The sequence below is a fragment of the Trachurus japonicus genome, chromosome 15 (genome assembly GCF_045865225.1).
Source record: "Trachurus japonicus isolate A0001 chromosome 15, Traja_1.0".
Taxonomy (NCBI): domain Eukaryota; kingdom Metazoa; phylum Chordata; class Actinopteri; order Carangiformes; family Carangidae; genus Trachurus; species Trachurus japonicus.
The window spans coordinates 9,347,112-9,370,775 of record NC_140921.1 but is presented as its reverse complement, the minus strand read 5'-3'; the positions used below and the strand labels follow the sequence as shown (position 1 = coordinate 9,370,775).

The 23,664-nt window shown below is 40.1% G+C and overlaps 1 long non-coding RNA gene across 1 annotated transcript in view; it reads right to left on the bottom strand.

Moving 5' to 3' along the window:
• The window catches only part of LOC146973190 (uncharacterized), a 76,693-nt gene extending 62,932 nt beyond the window's left edge, over window positions 1–13,761 (bottom strand). Inside the window, exons 1-2 of the long non-coding RNA XR_015037720.1 lie at window positions 13,647–13,761; window positions 4,891–5,031 (exon numbers count right to left, since the gene is read on the bottom strand). This is a non-coding gene — a long non-coding RNA (uncharacterized LOC146973190). The remainder of the gene's footprint in view (window positions 1–4,890; window positions 5,032–13,646) is intronic.
• Window positions 13,762–23,664: the final 9,903 nt, after the last annotated feature.

Here is a 23,664-nt window from a genome sequence, read left to right as displayed (position 1 = left end):
AAGTATTTTTGTGTCCAGGGTGCTTCAAATTTCAAATGGTCCACAGTGGGAAACATACTGGACTTGTTCGCTCTCATGCAAAAAGAAGCTTTCACTCACACATCTGGCCACAGCTTAGCAACAATGCTGCAAACATGTAAAAATTCTAACAAACATCATCTCTAAGTTCATTAATCTAATGTTATCAATCAATTAATCAACTTTATTTATATAGAACATTTAAAAACCATAGGGCAAGGCAAAGTGCTTTACATTGAGACATGAAAATAGGTTTAGGATTAGGGTAAAAGGCATAAAGACACAAACACAAAGTCAGTTCAGGAAAAACAAACAAGAAAAAGCAAAAAAATAGAGTAAAGGAACAAACAAGCTCACTGCAAGTGCTTTTAGGGAATGACAGACAAAAAATTAAGGTGAGTTAAAGGCGAGGGAGTAAAAGTGCGTTTTTAAAAGAGATTTAAAAACAGGAAGCGATCTCATTCTGATTCTCTATCTCATTTAACCTTCAAAAAAACATATAAAATGAGTTTGAGGTTTACATAAGGCTTGTATCTTACATAAAAAGTGCAGAAATAAAGAAAGCCTAAGCAGGATCCAAAGGAAAAAAGAACAGAGGGAATAGAGGAGAGAGCAGAGAGCAGAGGCAGGGAGAGCTGAAGGCTTTGGCAGGGGCCAAAACAGGCCATGAACAGACCAGTGCTAAAGGGCCCAGGACAAGTGTTGCCATGTCCCCCTGAAACCGCCGAGGCCGCTGGGTAATGAATAAATAAACACCCCCTCCAACCATGCAGCCTCTTCCTCTTCCTGCTCTCCATGTTTGGCAGCCAACACACACACATGCATATGCATACACACACACAAACTGGCACAGGCACATAAACAATACACACAAATGCATACATGCATGATTGCCATCAGCCCGACAGCCCAAATACGGACTCAACAAAAAATGTAGGTTTTTGTGCAGCAGAGTCTCTGTGATTGTGTGTAGCGTGCATGTGGGCAATGGTCTTCCATACATCCAGCTGACGGCGAGCCAGAGTACATTCACATTCCCTGCTCTGCCCACTTCATACTGTTCATCTGTATGCATTTTATTTGCCCATCCATATTTATCTAAGACATTTGGCGGGCGAAGCCAGAGCCAGGCCGCCTCAGTCAGTTCCATTCCCACACTCATGCCATGTTTAACCCAACTGAGAAATCACCACCACACGCCAACGTAGAGGCATGAGGCAACGCCGTGTCAGAGCTTAAGAAAACAAGAGACACGAAGCGGGCGAGACTCGCGGAGATGGATCCTCGGCTCCACGTCTCCTGGCCTGACAAGTCAGAGAAAATATTTTCAATTATTCAACTTGGCGGATCGAGAAGCCAAAGACGGAGCAAAGGCCTTTTAAAATGTAACTTGTTGTGACAACACTAAACGACCTCCACCGCCGCCTGATGAAATATAGATATTTTGTTTTGTTTCCAAGAGGCTTAATTTGTCATTACCGAGTTGTTGCTTTGGCAAAGGGGGCTGAGATCCGCTCCTATCAAAATGGTGAGAGGGAAATGACGAGAGCTGGTGAGTGACAAAACCTCCAGACATAATCTGATCGCCGAACAGGAAACAGAAGGACGGCAGTAAAAACACACAAAAACACAGAGCGTTATGCGGTTTTTAAGGCTGAGATCAATATTTTTACAGTGAAGCTTTTTTATTTATTACATTTGACCTTTTTCACAGCTAAATTTTCCTGCCAAGATTTGCATCCCGTTTTATCTGATTTTTATGTGACACTAAAGTTCTCCATTAAAACCAGACGACTAAGATGCTCGTAGGTAGGTGGGGTAGCGACTCTTTAAACCTGCAGGAGCCAAGTTCCATTACAGCTTTTATAAACAGCCAATTGTGAAGCCTCTGTGTGAAATAATATCCTCTCCATCCATCACGGCAACATCAGTAACATGACTTTTATTAAATGGTCCATCAATGTAACTGTACTGTGACAGCCAGGGCGAGAAAATAGGACGCCTTGACCAAAACATTTCCTTGAACGTTCACAAAATGCGTATAAAATTAAATAATTCACCAAGCCATCCAATTTTCCCATGTAAATTAAACCATACGGGCCCCATTAATCATCCCTGATTATATATTATACTCTATGCCCAGGTACTATGTTTTAATGAGAGGAGAAATAGCTTTTTTATATATAAATCAGAAAGCAGGAGATTGCACAGCCTGGAGCCACAGGGAATTTTATCAGGCAGAAGTAAAGGAGAAAGTTTACTGAACACAAACCACACAAAAAAGAGAAAAAAATCAGGTTAGATTTTAATACTGTTCTTGTGCAAAGATAAAATAAATGCCTCTAAAGCTCACACCAGTCCCCCAAAAGTTAATTTCTTTCACCACTACACACACACGTCTGCAAATTCCCAAGTGTGGGACTAATAAAGGACTATCTTATCTTATACCATCTACTTCCCATGTGACCACACATACACACACACACACACACACACACGTATTGCTCTCCATTAGACAGAAGATTACACGGCAACCTTGACCTGTCTGCCCATCATAAATTACCACACAGCCTCCGCTGGCTCCTCATTTTGGTGTGTCATCAGCTCGCGCCCACCACCACCGCCGCCGCCTTCACCGCCGCCATTACACTACATCAGTGCCTTGGTGAGTCGACCGTATGTATTACACCATGTTTTGTAATGTAAGTGAGCTCCTGTTGTCCTTGCAAGCTGTGGTACAACATCCATACACTGTGTTATGGGCCGATTCTGCAAATCTACAGGAAGATTGATTGCAACTATAAAACATTTGAACAGAAATCATATTGCATGTTCTCAATTTCTTGCAGACAACAGAGATATTAAATAAATGCAAAAAGATTCTTCCTTCTCCACCACAACGACATGTTTCTTCAGATGGAAAACAACCACTTCTACTGTAGGTCAGGAAAAGGAGGAGATAATGAGAAATGGAGGGCCCTGTCTTATGATTTACCCTGACAAGACTTGTGCATCTTAACAACAATCAACTGTAACCCCCAAGCAGCTTTAATTGAACGTGGCAATTAAAGTGATTCAGATGCTGATCATTAGGGGCTTGAGTACCAGCTATGCTCATTCATCCCCAAAACATAAAGGCCTAACAGGTACGGAGACAAAGCGTTCACAATCCTCCTGTATACAAAACCTGAAATGCTGAGCAGCCAACTTTAAGGGCGAAAGACAAAACAATTAACGTGAAAAATACGCTTTCACGCCGCGTCGATGCTCTGTGATGGGTTTATTCATCAACGCCGTGACCTGCGCCGGCCTTCATTAGGTCTGTCAAGGCATCAACAGATTATGTTCCAACGCTGTCGTCGGCGTATGAATGGCTGTCACTGTAATTACACTTAGGTGTCAAGTAAACAAAAGGCGGCGAGTTTTCCAAAAGAGAGACGGGAGTTATGAATTAAATGTTTGATTCACTTTAACCTTGAGTGATTGTGGCGGAGCAGAGTGAGCAGCACATGTGAGTAATCTGTCTAGTATTCTGGTACATGCATATGTGTCTCGCTCTGTGCAAACGTGCGTTGTCGGCGCTCTCCATGCTGCTCTGCTCCCACAGGGCCCCTGGGACCCATCTGCCTCCCTGTTATTAATTCATCAGGCTTAACCATGCAGTGCTTTATGACTCTGTTTGGACTGACGAACTATCACACACCCCTATCTCTCTCTCTCATCCTCTCTCAGGAACACGGTATTGAAAAACAATATCTGTCACTGGATGCTGAACCTACACTCGCAGCTTGATCTGTCTGCTGCATTGTCTGCTATATGTCTTTGCCTCTCTGTACAGGGCTGCTGTCTCTATATGAACAGTCAATATACTGTAGTGGGAACCAGTGAAGCCTCTGCACCATTGACATCAACACCACTTTATGCTTTTTACATCTTATTGTCAATTTTACTGCTGCCTGGTAATTTTGCAAGAGCCTTCAATAATCATTAAGTCACTCAAAAATGATTACTTTGAATAAGAGCCAACAAAGTAGAATATCCTATTACATTTCAGGGGCCCTAAGGGCCAGAGATGATTTCTCAAAGGGCCACAAACCTTCTTTGCACCGCTCTGAACTTCACTCACTTTCCTCTGACTTTGTCTCTGTGTCACTAATTCCCCCATCATGGAAACTATTTTGGCTGAAAACACAGCTGATTGTGACCATGTTCAAAAATAAACCCCTTTAAAAGAAAGAAATCTAAACTCAACATTGAAAGATAATCTAAGAATCAATCAATGCCCTTCACGTGAATACGTCTTGATTGCCATGTCTAAACCTATTCCCATCAAAGACAGAGGGAAGAGATCTGAGATTGCGGCACATCAAAAGAGTTTATCTAGCTAGAATTATGTGGCTGTAAATAGCTGCAGCAAAGATACAAGACACACTGACGGAGCAGTGAGAAAGTAACAGTGGAAAGAAAATAAAGACGGAGGGGAAAGTTTTCTTTACTGGCTAGCAGCTTAAAATCAGACAGTGCAATCCTCAAGAGACACAAAAATTAACCAGCATGATAAGAAAATGATATTTATATATTTATAACTGATACTAAGAAAATATAAGCTTTTTTTCCTAGTGTGAATGCTTTGCATGCTTGCAACTAAAACGTCTGATCTCTAGTTTTTTGTATCTGTTTTAACTGAATACAACCACAGTATGATTAATTATTATTATTATTATATAACTTTAAGGTCTAATAATACTCTTAATTAAGTATTTTAAACACATATAACATATTTTGAAAGACTGTTTTCTTTCTGCAAAGATAAGAAGAGTTTTGTTTTTGTTGTTTTGGGTTGTTGTTTTTTTTCTTTAAACATGAACATACTTGGTGTAGGTGACTTTTCCTTCCTCCCTCAGAGGGCAGCAGTAAACTTGAGGGCATCCAGGGGGAGTTCTTGTTGGGTCTCGGGCAGCTTTCTACTGGGGCTGCACTGCCCCCCAGTGGACACGGGGCAAACACAACCACCTGCAACAGAGAGGGAAGGACAGTCAGTATGAACAAGTCAAGAGTGAGTGTGTGTGTGTGTGTGTGTGTGTGTGTGTGTGTGTGTGTGTGTGTGTGTGTGTGTGTGTGTGTGTGTGTGTGTGTGTTCAGTCTTACGTTGCAACAACTTGTATAGACTGAGATGTGGTAGCCCTGGAGCGGGTTCAGGATTTTTGCTCAAGGGCACTTCAGCATTAAAAAAAAAAAAGCCGACAGATGTTGTCAGTGGAGCAGGAGAGAGTGAGTGTTCAAAGTGAAGCCAAAAACATAAATATCTAATTAACCTGACTGATGTGTTTGTGACTAGACTAAAAAGAAAAATGCAGAAAATTCCCTTGTTCCCTATGTAATTTAATTCAATTGCATGTTTAAACAAACAAAAATACATGTAGAAATCATACTGGGTATAACTGTTGCACCAGGAAATCACAATTACAAATCACTGTATTTCCACAAACCACTACAAGACACATAAACACACATCAGTCAAAATTGCCCATGATATAGTGTAAGTCCTTCTTTTATACTGGTTGACAATTCCCCTGTTTGATTCTTAGAGCTCTCACATATTTCCCACCTCGGAGCCTCCACGGAGCAAAACCACTGACAATGTTTGAAAATGTCCCTGACAACGTGATTACAGATATGACAGTTTGCATGTTGTCACTTCAAAAAGAAAAAAAGAAAAAAAAAGTCTGCAGAAAGAGAGAGAGAGATGGGAACTGGATGGAGAGGAGGGATGACAATAGATGGAGAACAGTGGTAAGACATGGAAGTGGAAAAAGTTGACAGAGAAGATCGAGGATGAGAGGAGAAACGAGAGAGTGAATGAATGAATGAAAAAGTTGGAGACAAATTCAAAGAGAGACATGAGGCTTTTACCCTCCCTTCACCACGGCGACACGGTCGGACGAGGAGATGGAGAGACAGGAAGGAAGGACGGACGGGGGAATGAGGGTAAAAGGAGGAGCAATCTCATTAGGAAGTAGCATGACATTAAAGCAGAGTGCACAGCCACTCCCTGAAGTGTGCAAGTAAATCTTCATCTCTTATCTACGAGGACACAAACTTGCATGATGCAAATTTACATCCTCGTTTCTACCAGGAGACACATTGGAAAAAAAATAAGTGATATTTTAAATGTATCTGAAGAGGAGACGGAAAGAAAAGTGAGAAATCTCAATGATTTATATCGATTTAATGTCATTTTCTGTGTAATAAGGGGAAAAGGTGATAGGCTCTGATAATAAAGCAGACTGCAGGACAGGAAATGTAACATTTATTTTTATTATTTACCATTATCTATCATCAAAAGAGCTGAAGGACAAGTTTATTTCCCCTAGAGGATAAATGAAGTCCAACTATCATATCTCAAAATATCTATTAGACACTTGACTTCCTCCACCTCAGTGTATTTTACACTGCAATATCATACTGTATGGAGGTGGCGACTAGCATGAGCTACCAAGATTATCCTCCACACAGGAAAAAAATACTTTTGCTTCATTTATATGTTGCCCAAGTGCAAGTAAAAATTGCATGTGTTGACAGCTTCTCAAGTACAAAAGTAGCTCCTCTAAAGACACCATAAAAAATGTAATTAAACAAGGTCACTGTAAGAGGGCCAATTTGGCATCTTCACTGTGCTATTAGCAAGTACACTCATCCCTCCTACCCTTCTCTCAGCTCACCGATGTGCTTTAAAGCAGCAACTATGTTTATTCCAGCTTTCTTACAAACAAACAAACACTGTAAATTACTCAAAAAGTACAAGAAAAGGCTCCTCGGCTGTCGTAATGAAGTTCTTGTCACATTAACACTATGACATTTTATGAGTTAAACAATTAAAACCCTTAAATCTAATTCAGCATCAATGCCAAGATTGCATCTTTGTTGTTGTCTGCCATGTAAACAGTCATTATAACTACAGCAGAGACAATGTAGAGTGAATTAAAAACAATTAGCCGTAGACGATATGGAGTAGTTTGAACCCTCTTCTTAGATATTATAGATATTCTCCTCTGACTGGAGACCTCACTGCTCCTCACTGCTGCTCTTTGTAATATAACCCATGTGTACAGGGGAACCTGAACAGCCATAAACCAGTATGGGGTTTTCTGTAATACACAGTAAATTTCCGGGACTTTCCCTCCGGTCGACCTGAGGCAGATTATACACGCAGCTAAAAAAGACTAAAGGAAGAAACACGACAAAGCCGAGGCAGAGCAGAGCAGGTACTCTGGTGGCGTTAAGGAAGTGTTTAGACTTTTTCTCTGTTTCCAAAAAAGAAGAAGCAAACATCTTTTTATCTCCTCGGGTATAAACTGCTGCCATCTCTTCCATTTCCTGCCCCGAGCAACCTCACTTAGTGCCTTTTCCCTCCAGGGAGCTTTTTCTTGGCAAACAGGGCTGTTTATTTTACTAAAACGGGCGCTCACTTCAGCTGGTTTGTCTAATTAAAATGTTGCAAAAGCGTAGAGGAGTAGGCATTTTATTTAACGGCTAATTGTGCTGACGCTAGGGACTGGGATATTTTATGCATACACTTTCCAGGATCTTGGGAGAAACACACACACACACACACACACACAGGAGATCAGTTTCTTGCTCATTGGTGGGATGAATTTTAAACAGTCAGGAGTATCGAGTTAATCAGTGAGAATCCTGTGGGGGAATATCAGGTTGCCTTTTAACACGGGAGGATGCATGTATGATTAACGCACCGCTCCCCGTTGGACTCAACAGAATAATTGTCTTGTTTACCAACAGGTGTTTTTAATCTAGACACAGGAATTAACAATCCTGGTTTGTGAGCGGGGCACTCAGGGGTTGTCATGTTGGAGCTGTAACCACTTGCTGTTTTTCTTGTCAACAGCTCATGTCATCGTAATTGAGTGTTTCAAGTCAATAAGTTTAAAGAGGATGAGGTGCGTCTCCAAATGAATAAAATGTTAAAGGGATAGTTCAACATTTTTGGAAAATGCGCCTCATCCCTATAGTTTTAGTAGTAGGTTAATAATAAATAATAATAATAATACATTTTATTTAGAAAGCGCCTTTCACGCCACTCAAGGACACTTTACAGCAGTTAAAATCATCAAAAACACAGAATAAATCATCAATAAACAATACCAAAACAAAACACACAGCACGGAATAAACAACATTAATTGCGTTTAATTTTTGGTGCAAGCAGCTGTTTTTAGATGGGTGGGGCAGAGACGCGAGCTCCTCAAAACTCATCTAATGCACAATCCAACAACGCCAAAATGCTCTCGTGAAGAAGTTATGACCTGCACATTCGCCACGCTATGAAATAATAACATATATATGAAGCAAATACTTGCGCTTTTGAAGTCACTCCGCCCAGCAGCCGTGTCTGGGTCTGGACTGTAGTTTCGGCTACGCATTTGCCTCAAAAACAACTCCGTCTTGCAATGTTACATTACATAGCGTGGTGAATGTGCAGGTCACAACTTGTCCACCAGAGCGTTTTGGAGTTGTTGGATTGTGTATTTGATGAGTTTGATGAGGGAGTGGCGAAAGTACCGATTCGTGAGCAGCTCCCGTCTCTGCCCCGCCGATCTAAAAACAAAATGCACCGACAATTGAAGGTAATGAACCTACTGCTATGACTATAGGGATTATGGCAACAGGCAAATTTGCCAAAATGTTGAACCATCACTTTAAGGAAAGTTGTGTACATTCCCACACTCACACAGTATTGTTGTGTTCGCTATGGATGTGTGTTTTTTAGTTGGTGATCTGTGCTCTATTACACACTATTCATCTTCTGTTCAGGGATCTCTTGTTTGGACAGTCACACATGCAGGAACAACCGCAGACTGATCAGATGATCAAACTGGTCACTGCTGCCCCCCCCCCCCCCCGACCATGAAAGGTGGGTTAACCCAACTCCCTGGTCACTTGTTAAACACACAGTTCATTTTCAAGCGTCACGTTTCACCTCAAACTGGGTGGTTTTCCAGTTCACCAACAGCCAACTACTTAAGAGAGCAACAGAATTCAAGAACCAGTCCTTCCTCTGCTTTTACGTCTTTTTGCTCATCTTCATTTGTGTTTCCAGGACCACAACTGTGTCTTTCTTCATGTCTTTACACTTGTGCAATCACGCCACTTCCAACATTTGCTTTGCATTCAGGTTGAACAAAGCCTTTCAAGGACCTTTTGACACCGAAGTGACAACTGCAGCAGCTCTTACTAATGTACTGCATGTTACAGCACAGGTCTCAGCAGAACCACACATCAGCCGGCACATCAATCAGCTCTACATCCATCCACAGGTAAAAGCCGCAAAGGTCTGACATGTTTGTCAGACCTCAGCAGTATCAGCAGGAGAAAACACAAACATCTATGTTGATTCACTAGAGCTGCAACAACACCTCTCCTCCTCAACAGCACAGCTAGCTGCCAGAAAGCTGGGTGACAAAGGGAGAGACGAGATACAAACGGATCCTAATGAACAACTGTGAAAATTTGATCGGAATCAATATCTATGGTTACTACAAATTAAATGCTGATAGTTTCCTTTATTTAATCTATATAATGTCAGATATAAACATAATTTCCCTGATTCCAACGCAACATTCTATTTGCTTTGACAGGCAGCTCAAAACCAAACCTATTGAATTTCCACTGACATAAAAACCTGATAAAATACTCAAATAGGTGCTAATAAATCAATTGATCACCAGATTATCAATTGATTTTTATAAAACAGAAGAGGGCTGTTGTATTGAATAAGACTGGAAGGAGTTGTTCATGGATCATCCCTTGCACGTTTCCTTTCAACAGGCGTGAAGCCACTGGGAAATAAATTTATCACATTTAATATTTTTTATTCCCTGTTCTGTGATATTTTGTCAGAAATATACAAAAAATCGCAATAAAAAAAATTACTCGCCTGCTTTTTTTTCTCTCTCTCTCTCTCTAATGAGGTGTTAAAACTCTCGGGTTGTGGTCTTCATTGGTTTAGGGTGGTTTGGAAAAAGGATAGTGTGAATTTGGTGCAGCTACTGAAGCAGTGAGTGAGTGGGGGAGGAGGGGTGAGGAGAGTAAAGGCCTAGCTTGTATTACCTTTTCACACGTCAGTCTGGAGCTGACAGGTCGCTAAAGCAAAGGTATTTTAACATCCAATTTCAACAGTTTTGTGGCACAATCGTGCGAAACGAGGGGCGAAAATGAAAATGGAGAGAGAGAAAGAGAAAGAAGGACCTAAACTTGGGAATGGATGGAGGTTCGCCTTTGTCGTTTCTTGAAGGAAAAAAAAAAAACTACACACAAACCAATACCTTTCCTGTGATTTCTCGCCTACACTGAAATGGAAACGCAGCGGTTTTGAAAAAGCTGGTCTCGAGATTCAAGAGAGGAGACATTTTTAGGAGGTAAATTTAGTTGATGGAGCCTGATGTGAAATTATCAGACAATGTTAATCGGCCAAAATACACAGATAAGTCCGATAATTAAATGTTTTGTCCAAGAGCCAGTCCGTTTGCCCCCTAAGTTGATTTAAAACAACAATAAAATGTTGATTTTTTTAAGAGTCATAACAGTTACAACAGTAGTGATGTCGGTTATATTATATTGTTAAGTCAGAGGCATTGTAATAATGTTTAATTCATCTTTACTCACTACATCTACTACATACAGCCTTTATTAACCTCAGGTGTGGATATAAACTATTAAAAAATGTTAACTGTATCAGCATTGGTTACGAGAAGCAGGAAGTTATCGGTTATCGGTGGAAAAAAACAGTTAGAGACGAGATCTTACACTAGATATAGTGCATTATTATCACTGAATTGTTTTAATTCAGTCTGAACAGCCGCTACTTTAACTCCATAGCTTTGAAACCGGGCACGCTATCACAAGTTTGTCCAAAGGGAACAGCCTAACCTTAACACTTTCAGATTTTATGGTTTTACTCATGCCTATGATTTGTTGTTCATCCACATCAGAAAATGTTTTGAGTTTCTTTTTCACACTTGAAGGTATACTGTTCAAATATGAGAATAAAATAATCATAAGTGAACTAGATCATGACAGATGTTATAGCTAACAGAGCTGGCAAATCACAAGCAGTGTGCGTTGAAAAGACACAGTGACGTCAGCAGCAAGGTGTAAATTATCTGGCACCTTACAACCAGAAATGTTTACTAGGAGATGTTAGTTGATGGACATGCCAGTCAAGCTGTTTCTTCATTTCCAGTCTTTGTGCTAAGCTAAGATGAGCTAAGCTGCTGTTCCAGCTTCTTATCACTGTACAGACATGAGAGCAGTATTACTTTTTATCTTTTTATTTTTCACATCTAATCCTCACGCAGTTATTTACATTTATATATGTACACAAGATGAACTTTGCTGTTGCTGAATAAAATAAATCAGAGCATCTACAGCGGTTTGAAGCTAAACTTTGAGCTGCTCTTCACAGCCCTCCTCCCCTCCAGTGATCTTGCCAGGATCCCATCCTATTTAGAAAAGGGTTAGTCAGGATTAAAGGGTGTTTCTGTCGCTCTTATCTAGTGTTTGAGCACTTGATCACGGAGGCGTGCCCTAATCCGAACATCGATGCGGTTCCATCAACACGCTCTCCTGGAGCAACTCGCCAACAAAGCGGCTGTTGGAGCTTGTTTAGATGGGGCCACACTCGCCCCCCCCCAACCCCCCACCCTCCGCACACGCAACATACACACATGCACACAAACACACAGATCCCTTTTTAAGGGAACACTGTTTCTGCTGTTGCTCGCTTTGATAGTTGATGCCAAACGTCTAATCTCATAAACTTCTGCTTGTTCTCTGCTGACGGACTCAGACTTAAGATCTGTGACGCATTTGTGTGCATGTGTGTATGCGTGTGCATGTGTGTGTGTGTGTGTGTGTGTGTGTGTGTGTGTCTGACACAGGGTTTGTTTGGAAATCTAAGTGGGAGATTAAGTCAGGTTGGTTGATCACCAGTGGATTTGTTTACAGCAAGCTTTAGACAGAGATGATAAGCTGTTTATGTCAGATCTGTCATGAATAATTGCAAATGTTTGGGCCCCTCTGATGTGTGTAACATGATCGCCTACATGTGATGGGGCTTCCCATCAGTATAGATAAGCAATGAGCTGTTGTGTATCATTTTTGAAAACTACTTTTAAAATTTTTGACCTGTAAATTTCAGAATAAAACAACATGCATTACCATTATTTATATTTCTGCAGCTGGGGTGCGTGTTTTTGTTGTGATGCACGGACAGATATATTTTGACCTTGTGGTTGCATCTGTGTTTATCAATTAGCACATGGGGAAAGAAATGAACCTTGAAAAATCCAATCGTGCAGGATCCAATGGTTTTTCTTTTTTGTGGGTTGCAAAAATAATCTGAGCGAATTATGAATCATTTCACTTCTTTGTAACTCCAAGTTCTTCAAATAGACTAAAAATCACATCAGGGAACTGTGTGTTGGTTGCACTGATCACAAGCCACTGAAATTTGCAATTTGATTTTGAGCGAACTGAGCCAAAGAGGGAGCCAAGGAGCCAAAACATGTTCAACAACAGAGGATGAAAGATGAACAATAAAAATCCATGTCTCAGGTAAAAATCTCTCGAGTATCATAAGCAAACTGAGTATTAGTGCAGACAGCGATGGACTGACCGAGAATGGTCAAACAAGAAAAAAAAAAGAAAGAAAGAAAGCCCCTCTGCTTCCCTTGTGGGCCCGCCGGCTATTTGACAGGACTGTATATCATACTCTTGGATGAGCTGTAATTGCAAGTGACTGCTCTGTGTTTCTCAGAAGTAGTAGTGTTGTATGTGTGTGCATGGTGGTGGTGGTGGTGGTGGTGGTGGTGGTGGTTGGGGGGGGGTAGCGAGGGGTGGGGGTGGGTGGGGGTCAGTGGTGTTTTTGTAAAAATAAAAGCAGAAGTGTTGCGCTCGCTGTGGATTCTTTAGGAAATTGCTGTCGCACACACAGGGGCTGGAGCCGGGCCCTGGCGACGGAGACACAGTCTGGCTCCCAGAACCATTACTGTGCCTGCTGGAGCCATGGAGGCCAAGCTGTGTGTGTGTGTGTGTGTGTGTGTGTGTGTGTGTGTGTGTGTGTGTGTGTGTGTGTGTGTGTGTGTGTGTGTGTGTGTGTGTGTGTGAGAGAGTGTGTATTTTGATAGTACTGCAGGCTTCTGGGGCCCAAGCTGGACATGAGTTGTGTATAGGTTTGAGGCTGTAGCAGTCACATACATGTGTTCATTTTCTGTCTGGGCTGAAAATCAAAGAGTCAACATTGTTTTGTTTAAGTTGAAACTTCTGTCATGTGATGATGATGATGAAGATGAAGCCATCACAAGTGGCTTTTGTGCTGAATCTAGTGAATTAAATTCTTTGTCTTTTGAGTTTCATCTTCATCTCAGTTCTCAGGTCTATTCAGTTACAATACAGTAAGGAACTAAAAGCTATCTAACAATGAAAGATCTGAGTTTAAAACACAGACATAATGCTGTGTAATGCTCCAGCAATACTGAAAATAAGAGTGTATGTACTGTACATGTATGTATATATATATATATATATATGCATGTGTGTGTGTGTGTTTACCAAGAAGGTCCCTGTTGAGAAGGTTTCCATATAAATCTCGGCAATGTGGACAGGAAGCTGGAGTCGCCACTCTGGAAAAACCCACAGACTAAACACTGATGACCTGAGCACTGACCTTACACACACACACACACACACACACACACACACACACACACACACACACACACACACACACACACACACATACACACACATTCACATACATACAGCAAAATGACACACATGAGTACTTTCGGACCTGCTTAGTTAAAGCAACAATTTTGAGGTTTCTGGTAAAGCAGGAGAAAATTTGAAGGCTGCAACTACAACTTATTGTCGCCATCACTTCATCTGTTGGTCTTTTAGATTTTTAATCTATTTATCATTTGACATGGAAAAAAAACATCTGATAATTGTTTTTAAAAAATAAAATAAAAAAGGCTCATCATAAACAACCGTGTAATCCAAGTTCACCAACTTCAAGTAGTTTTTTCTTGCCAAAAGTCCAAAACCTCAAACATATCAAGTTTTGGACAATTATTTAATACTTTCTCTGCTGTAAAAAAAAAAAAAGGTTTGCATCCATATTCAATTTAATATAGAAGTAAATGAAAGAAAGACAGCAACTATTCAGAACATTGAAGCTCTAACCAGTGAACATCTGGTATTTTGCTTCTAAGACAATAAATACATTATGACAAATGCACCCGCAATTTCCCTTAAAAATATGTTGATGTTTTCAAATTACATGAAATTACTTGTTTTTTTTCCCCCAAAACCAAAATATCCCCAATGTCCAATAATCTACTGGGAATTTTTTTTAGACAGCTGTTGGTAACCTGTGAAGGCCTTTAAGTTTTCCAATATCCTCTGAAGTAAAAAAAACAAAACAAAAATGTAATATTTCTTGTTTATTGGTACTTTTTTTTCTTTTTTTTTTAAATATAAAGCACTCTATTAAGGTATGATACCAGCTGGGAGAACCACTGGACCACTGTGTCAGGAGCGATGCAGTTAAATGATTCTCTGTCTCCCTCTGCTGGAGCAGACGGACACAGACCTGTTGCGGTCTGGTAGTCCGGTAACTAGAAAGTGGGGCAGGAGTTCAGTTCAGTGAGACTAGTAAGTAACCCACGTCCCACTGACTTCGATTTGCCCCCGAGAACCCCACAAGAACTGTTAGGTCGACCTCTGACCTGATACCACACACTGGGGGCAACCTCATTTATCACCTGGATGTGGAGTGTTGTGATATGGGGGAAGGAGGGAGGAAGAGGGGTGTGGGGATGTAGGGAGGGGGTCATTAATGTGCAGAGCAGTGCCGATGTTGGTTTTTAAGGGGGTGTGTGGCTTTGTGGGGGTGTAAGCAGCAATGTTGAAGCGAAAGAAGGCTTTTATGTACGTGTACAAAACTTACAGACAGAGAGACGCTGTCTGGTTTGATTCTGATTGGCCGGGGGGCTGGGGATGCAGAGAGAGGTCAGGGAGTCAGGCCTGATGAATGTTTTGTGATACTCAGGGGGGGGTCGCTATAAGGGGAGAGTGCAATATGGTGTGGTTTGAATTAGAGACAAATTGACCCTCTTGAAAAGAAAAAAAAAAAGAAAGACCTATGTATTTACTGTTGTGACTGGAACTGCTCCTGAAAATGAACAGAGAAAATGTTGTGAAACGTGTTTTTTAAGAGTCAGGCTCATGACCAAAGATCTGCTATTTAAGGACACCAACAATTTTTATTTCATTTCTGCTTATTTTTAGCCAGTTGTTCCCCGTTTCTCTTCCAATTTTCACTTCCAATTTGGAGCAACCCATTTCAGTATGTGCTGCAGCATTGCCAACTTTGGGATATCAGATATTTAAGTGAACCCTCAACACCAAGGAGAGGTAGTTTACAGTGAGACTGACTGGAACATTTCAACCCGCAGAATGCAGAGGCTGATATTATTCCTCCTCAAAAACGCTAATGTGAACTTGCATTTCAAACACACATGGGACACATTTTGTTTTTTGTGGCACAACTGGACAGCGCAATCTAAAACACTGAATTACGCCTGTCTCTTCCTTTTCAGGAGATCCTTGAGTTGATGATGTGACAACCAAGTTCAACTTCAAATTATGAACAGTACTCTCAAAAAGTATTCAAACTAAATTCATATATAAAATTGTGACAGGGAACTTTGTCACACGCTGCGTGCACACTGCACTCATATTGACCTGAGTGCACACAAACAATGTTGCTGTTTCAGAGAAGTTCTCAAGGCTGCATTGTTCTCAATGGGCACTAGATGCATATGCTGACATAATTTACCAATTAGAAATCACTTAACACTCCAGTAACACAAAATGCAGCATCATGAACACAATATTTGTCAAAGCAGCCACAGTAATTTGACCCAATATAACACTGGTTGCAGGTAAATGGGCAGGTAAAAGGGCCCTTTTCATATGTGAACATGTCACAACAGATAAAGCACAGACAGATAGCTGAATGACCAAACTCACGACTTACAGTATTGAGACACTAGCATAAATCCAAACCAAGCCAGTTTATCATATAGGCTACTTAATGCATCTCACAATTGGCCTTGGTAAAGACATGAAACTGAGTTGCATGAAATAAAAAGTGTAAATGATCACAAAATGAAATTATCGGAAACTAAAGTAGCCTCACACCAACGCAAAAGCAGCAACAGAAATTACACAACTTAGATCAGATATGACAGAATCAGTCCATCATGAGACAGCAACTGAAACTTCCCTAACAATTGCACTATCATTAGTCACTTACTCTTTTTACTTCCCATTGTCTACACAAGTGTCCAAATCTTGACCATTCAATTTCCAGTGACACAAAACTGAGAAAATCAACCAATACTGACATTTCAAAGCTGGAAGCACAGACAAGTGAATGTTAATGGCTCAGGTTGGTCTAGTACAGGGGTGGGCAAACTTTTTGGCTCAGACAGGGGCCACAATGAGTTTTAAATTTTGACAGACAAGCTGGGCCAGTGTCAGATGGATGGAGAGTGTTTGTGAGAACTAATATAAATTACATGTAATCCTACTGTAAAAGTAAAAGAAAGCTCCAAACATTCAATTTCAGTGGGAGCAGTGTTGTAGGTCACCTTTTTTTTTTGCCAGTGCATCAAAGTTTGCAGTCTTTCCTATAATTTGGACAATTTTGTAGGCCTACCAATATTTGTCAGGCCAGATTAAGATAGGCTATTTATATAGATAATTAATTTGCCCATGCATGGACTCTAGCAGCATTAGCAGAGTTAGCTAGCTAGCTCACGATTATTCACCTTAACAGTTTTAAAAAACGAGGTTTTTAGTTAACAAGTCTAGTGTTTTAGGGCTGCAACTAACGATTATTTTCATTATCGATTAATCTGTTGATTATTTAAACGATTAATCGATTAGTTGTCTGGTCAGAAAAATGTCAGTGTTTCCCAAACCACAAGTTGATGTCCTCAAAAAATCTCTTGTTTTGTCCACAAACCAAGGAGATATTCAGTTCAGAAACCAGAGATATGCGCATCTAAGAAGCTGAAACCAGATAATTTTGACTTTTTTTCTTAAAAAACAAAACAAAAAAACTACTCAAACCGATTATTAGATTTTCAAAATAATTGACAGTGAATTTAGCCTAATAATCGATTATTGTTCGGTTGTAGCTCTTGAGTGTTTACAGTTATCAGTCTGCTGCTCCAAATGTAACAATTTAGGTTATATAATATATTTAAAAGTTATTTAATTTCATATCAACACAGCAGTTGGCTAGACAAGCAGCTCAGATAACACATTACTACAAAAACGGAATAAAGTAACATAGCAACATTAGCATTAAACCAAGTAGCCATAGCAACACATTCATGGTAGCATGGTAGCTAACTTTTCTATGAACTTACCTGCTGTCGACAATAACAACAAGCTCCGGTGATGATGTACAATCCTGGTTTGTGGCCTGGACTGTAGCTGGGAATCACGGGGGAGATCCGGGGACTTGTGTCTGGAGGACTCGGCGGTTTTTACCAACTAAAAGTGCAGGTATGTACCAAACATTGACAGCTAAGTTGCTAAGTCCTAGCCAGCTAACCGCTCCAGTCACCACGGTTGTCTCACTTTATTTTCTCTCTCGCTCGTTATGCGCACATTTCTTCGTAGGGGAGAGTGGGGTAAAGTGAGACACTTTTTACATTTGCTCCCCTCTAAGCGAGCTAAAATGATTTATCAGTAACATTTACACATTTCCCATTAATTCAGGATGTTTCCTAGCAATGGAAATTATCAGAATGTATTTAGGACGAAGGACAGTGAAAATATGATAGTTTTAAAAAAAGTGGTCTTGTGTCTCACTTTACCCCAGCTCAGGGGTAAACTGAGACAAACTAGAAAAATCAATGGGGTAAACTGATCCACTTACTTTTTCCACTCTGAAACTACCATAACAACACATGTTGTCACAGTTAGAGTCCTGACAGCTAGCTTGACAACCACACTTCCCAAAACTAATGTCGGACTAGTAGCAGAATCATGGGGATTGGTCAATTAACCACTTTTGTTTTCTCAACACAAAGTAACTCAAGAACAAAATCAAATACAACACAAAATGTTTTAATTAACAATCAAATGACAGATAGAACCAGTTAGATAGTCTGGGGGTCAGATTGTAGGCCCCGACAATTGTGACCATTTTGATCAAAAGTCCTCTTGTGTGTGGGGGGAGCCAACAAAGTGGAATGTGACTAAAATTGAATGTAACCAATAAATAAGCGAGCTGACTGAGAGCACATAGCATAACAAAGCAGTGTGGCTACAGATCATGTTTGATCACGCGAGATTTCTGGTTTGGGGGACGAGATTCTAGTGTAAATCTTTGTGTGTGGTGTGCTCACTGTGTCTCACTCTTGGATTTATTATAATACATCCATGGTCTCACTTTACCCCGCAGCATTTGTCTCACTTTACCCCAACACCCCCATTTTAGAAAAAACGACCTCTCTTAGAAATTCAGGCTAATTTTCAGCCAGCATCATCACATGGTTTTATGTGTTGGTAGTTCATCATCATGTATCATAGAAGTTTTTCTACCTGAATCAATTTGCTTTGGCACAAGAGTTGATTAAGTTGACAGCAAGAAAATTTACTTTTACATGCAAAAATCATATTTTTGTGAAAAAAACATGTTTTCCACAGCATCCTGAGGTCCTCTCCTTCATGACCATGGGGAAATGGAAGGGGCTTGAAAACATAATGGTCAGATGACCATAAATGTGTTCCGTTTTCTAGATATAGGGGGTGTCTCACATTACCCGGTGTCTCACATTACCCCACTCTCCCCTACTGAACTCTTCCTGAAAGGAGCTTCGCCACTTGTAGAACAATATTTAACGTTTAGTCTCAAACTTTAAGTTGAACTATGCAAGTCTGGTCTCTTTTCCGCTGTTTTGCTAACCCTCCTCTAGGTCGGTGCATTTGTTCACAAGGAAACCGCCCAGAAATCAATCAATAGAGCGGGAAATAATGTTATATATCATATGCGATGTTACAGCGGGTATATTTGTGTAATTTAATCTGTCATAAAACAAGAGATTACATGTTATGGGCGCGTTTGTATCGCGGTGCAGCAGACAGGAGAGCTGGGACACCAGGGAGGGGGCGGGGGCGGCGGCTCTCATAGGTTGGTTTTAGCAAAGATTGGTTTTAGGCCAAAAGAGATGCTACGTTCAGAGCCATTATATCAATTGCTCTGGCTACGAAGTTACATTTATTTAACCACCACAATTACTCCAGAAGTGTTAATTGAGGTAAAGGTGTAGCATAGTTAAGAGAAAAATCCTGCCTAGTTCCTCTTTAGACGGAGAAAATAGGCTAAATCAGTCATTTGTTTGTCTCTGTTGCTTTTCATAACGATTTTTTTCATAAAAGCCATCAATCTTATGAAAAATAAAAACGCCATGAAACTGTTTGGTGTTATTAATATGATTTACAAAAGAAGCCCTAGCCTTTGTTTATTTATTTTATCAATTTTATACACTTATATTTATGTATACGTAGCTTTTGTTTGTTTTTACTGGGTTCATTTGCACCTGTTCCTTTATTGAGTTGTTAAATTATGCCATGAATGTTTGTTTGGACATATCTATTTGTGCAAAAAAAAAAAAGTTTGTCTTGCTGCTGCTTCCTCAAAAGCTTAAGTCTGCACAAGTCTGTAATACTGTGATATTAAAACTGATCTCAGACCGGTAAAAGATGAGTCAAGGGCATGTTGGAAAAACACTTGAGGTGCCACTAGTCAGTTTCTGGGATTATCCTCATCACTGCTTGTGGGCAAACCAAACCTCCAAGAGAGGATCCATTCTTCTCAATGGCCCAGAGCCACGCCCACAAAACTGACATTTTAACAGCTGGTAGTGAAGTTAGACACTATAGGGCCATTAGAAATAGTAAATAACATGATGAGTGCAAAGAAGCATCAGAACACTCTCTAAGACATAATGAGGAGGAGGAGGTATATAACTTTCACTTTGATAATCAAGCTGTGTTTTTTAGGTTTAACTGATCAGTTACTGTTTGTCTTGCTATGCCTGACAGCACGACACTGCACAGATGACAAGAAAAGTCAGTTTGAGTCTAAAATGAGTCGATTAGCAGCGAGTATGGCTGTTTATCTCTAAAGTACCGTAAGTCCAAGCGAGGGGATGTGACTCATGATGTCCTTACTCCACTGTATCTTTACATGGAGTTGCTGGTCGCAGCTCTATTATTGTTTCAAAGTATGATGTGATCCTGGAGGCTGTAAAAACAGGCAGTTCGTGACAACACGTCATTGCATTATTATATTTATATTATGTTTTCTGGAGTTCTTTACTGTCCTTAACAGTGTAAACATCGCATACAGACATGTTTTCAAACACATAACAAAGTGGATAAGTATTAAAATGTTGTATAAACTGCTGAAACAAAATGTTAAAAGCACATCAACTCATTAAACATCTACAATAACCCATGACATTTGCAGATTTGACTACAATTGGCTTCCAAATTAGTTGTCATGTCTCAAAATAATGTTCATATGCACACATGCTTAACTAAACAACAACATATAAAACTCATGAATATAAAAGCACCTTTCTACATAACCACTGAAAAACAAGGGCCAAGGGACATGATAAATTTGATAATAGTTTGTGGCATTTACTGATGAGCTGGACTCCACAAGAATTATGTTATGTGATATTATTGTGAAATTGGGATACTATTGGCCTCCCAGACCTGCATGGGAAACAGAAAACTGAGACTTAAATTTGTGGTGTTAACTTCACTGATGATGAATGGGTAGGCTGAGTTTGTGTGTGTGGACTCATTAACTATTTATATACACAAGGGAGCTGTGGATGAATGACCCTTCAATACCCCGAGAGGAAATTTCTGTTGCATGAAGTACATACACAATATAAAGCAAATATTAGGACAGCACAAGGATACAAAAACAACACACACACTGACAGAAACCAGACACAGTTTAAAAAAAAAAAAAAAGCTACTATGCCCACAGAGGTGTAGGTTAAATGCTTACAAAGACAAAATGCAACCACAGTAAATGACCTTTGATTAGTGAATCACATTTTCTATGTTTTTAGATACTGTATAAACTAAGTTTTAAAAAATAACGCTAAATCAGAAACAGGTTTAGCAACCCAACAAGCAAGGTCTATGTTTTTGAAATGCTGTGTGCCTCTCTGGGTACCTTTATAGCTCATTTAATGAACTCTTTCAATCATGATTATGACATTATACTAATCAACCGACAGTTTACAGTTGTTACATGATCTGGGACACAATGAAACGGGTCATATCTTTGCAACAAAACAAAAAAAAAGGATAGTTTTATAGCCCAGTGAAATTCAACTGACTGTGTACAGGCATATTAGTCTGTTTTCTGAGGAATGACAAAAACGGTTGGTAGCATGAGCAAACATTTCCTCTGAAGTGTTTATTTAGATGACTGACTGTAATCTGAAGTTCCACATCAGACCACATGGTGGCAGCCCAGACTCCAAATACTCCAGTTTACAGCACAACATTCATGCATTTTGGGAATAATGAGATTATAATAAGGTGATAATCATAATATCTCATCGTAATTAAATACAATATTATTATACTATACCAGGGTTGATAATATGACGCTTTTTAACTCCATGAAACGCTTTTAAAATTGCAGGTTTCTGTTGAATAAATAAAGTTCACCGCCCCACCCTGCCTCAAAGTTGAATTTTAACAATATGATGATTGATGAGATGAAACACAAGTCTAGACCTGATAACCTGAAGCAGACTGGTGTGCTCCAAGATAGACTCAGATCCTCAGACAAGGTCACGTATTCATGTGAGGACACAAATAAATGAGCGTGAGCCATCTACTGCAACACATGGTGAAACTGTGTTGAACTGCAAATGTTGAGTTATTCTTTCTAACATGTACAGCCAACAGTTTACGGTAAATATCCAAAATGCCCATTATATAACTTCAATAAACTACACATGGCACAAACATTGCAAATGTTTTGTTTTATCCATTAAATAGCAGAACTACACTGGTAAAAAAAACACATAGTTTGGTCCAGTTCGTGCGTCTGTGAATCAACAACAGAATATCACTGTAATAAATAAAACTGTCGGTGGGAATGCTGTAGTCGCTTTTTGTGGTTTATGTTGACAGGGATTGTAGAAAATTGTTCCCCGGGGCTGCTTTTGTTACATGTGGCTTGTGAATATTAAATAGTCGAACACACAATGAGAAATGTAGATTAAAACTTTTTGTTGTTTTTCTAATCAGCCTGTGATCCACTCAGCTGCTCCTTTGATTAAAAGGGCCACAATCACAATCAGTGTGATGTTCACCCTCATCTGTTTTCATGTTTGATGTGTGATAGGCCCAAATTCCTTATGCGAATAAATGTTCACATGGTATTGCTTATGATAAAAGTCAAATCAATTGAGTTTATACAGTAATATGGGCTGCTCACGGCATTAAAAAACAAAGGGTTGCAGTAGGTCATTGATAACTTCTTTGCTATAAACGTGTAAGATGCAGTAATGACCAGCTGAGGGCGCCGCACGACCACAGTTTCAAAGTTACATTAGACGAAGACGTGTTGAGTTTTCGCCTGAGCATGAACCTGGAAACAATGCTGGCAACTGTTTTAAGTCGGGAACACAAATCTGGCAGCACTCAGCGAAAACAAAAAAACAAAAAAAAAAGTGGCTAATCATGTAACTTCCCCCACACTGTAGGAGATCAATAGGTGTTAAAGAGCTCAACCCCCCCCCCCCAGTTCACTTCACTGCACAAAGGCAACGAGAGCCTACACACACAAAGCTGCTGTGGATTACTACCTGATAGCCTCTCAAAGATATGAGGGTAAAAAGTTAACAAGATTAGCATCAAAAGCCCTTTAATCTTTCTTTTTTTTCCCCCATTAACGTGCACAGCGTTGGAGTTTATAAAGATTTAAACTCACTCACTGAAATGCAAATTTTTAATCTAATTAAATATAAACTTTTAATTAATTACCCTATAAAAAAAACTGCCTCTGCTTTTTCTCAATGATAGTAGCCCTATAGGTTATACTTAGAGTAACATAACTCACAATCAGGCTCAAGTGCCTCAGTGGTTGAGTTTTCACTGCGCACTTCTGGTGCTTTTAATTTCCTATGGAATAAGTATAAAAGTCATTTCCAATAGGAACTTGTCGGATTTTTATGCGAGAACAAAGGTGACATGTCCGGATTTGAAATCAAGGATCCGGGGAAGGAAAAGGGAGGGAGGGGAGGGGGAGAAGGAGGAGGAGGAGAGGAGATGAGGGAGAGGAGGGGGGGTCATTTATCAAGGGCCCGTACGGCTTGCAGCCATCGTGGGCCCTCCACCAAAATGTAGACCGACGTCACCGCTTCCGCCCTGCAACCCCCTCCCCTCCTCCTCCCTCTCCCTCCTCCCCCTTCCCTCTCTCTCTCCCTCTCCCTCTCTC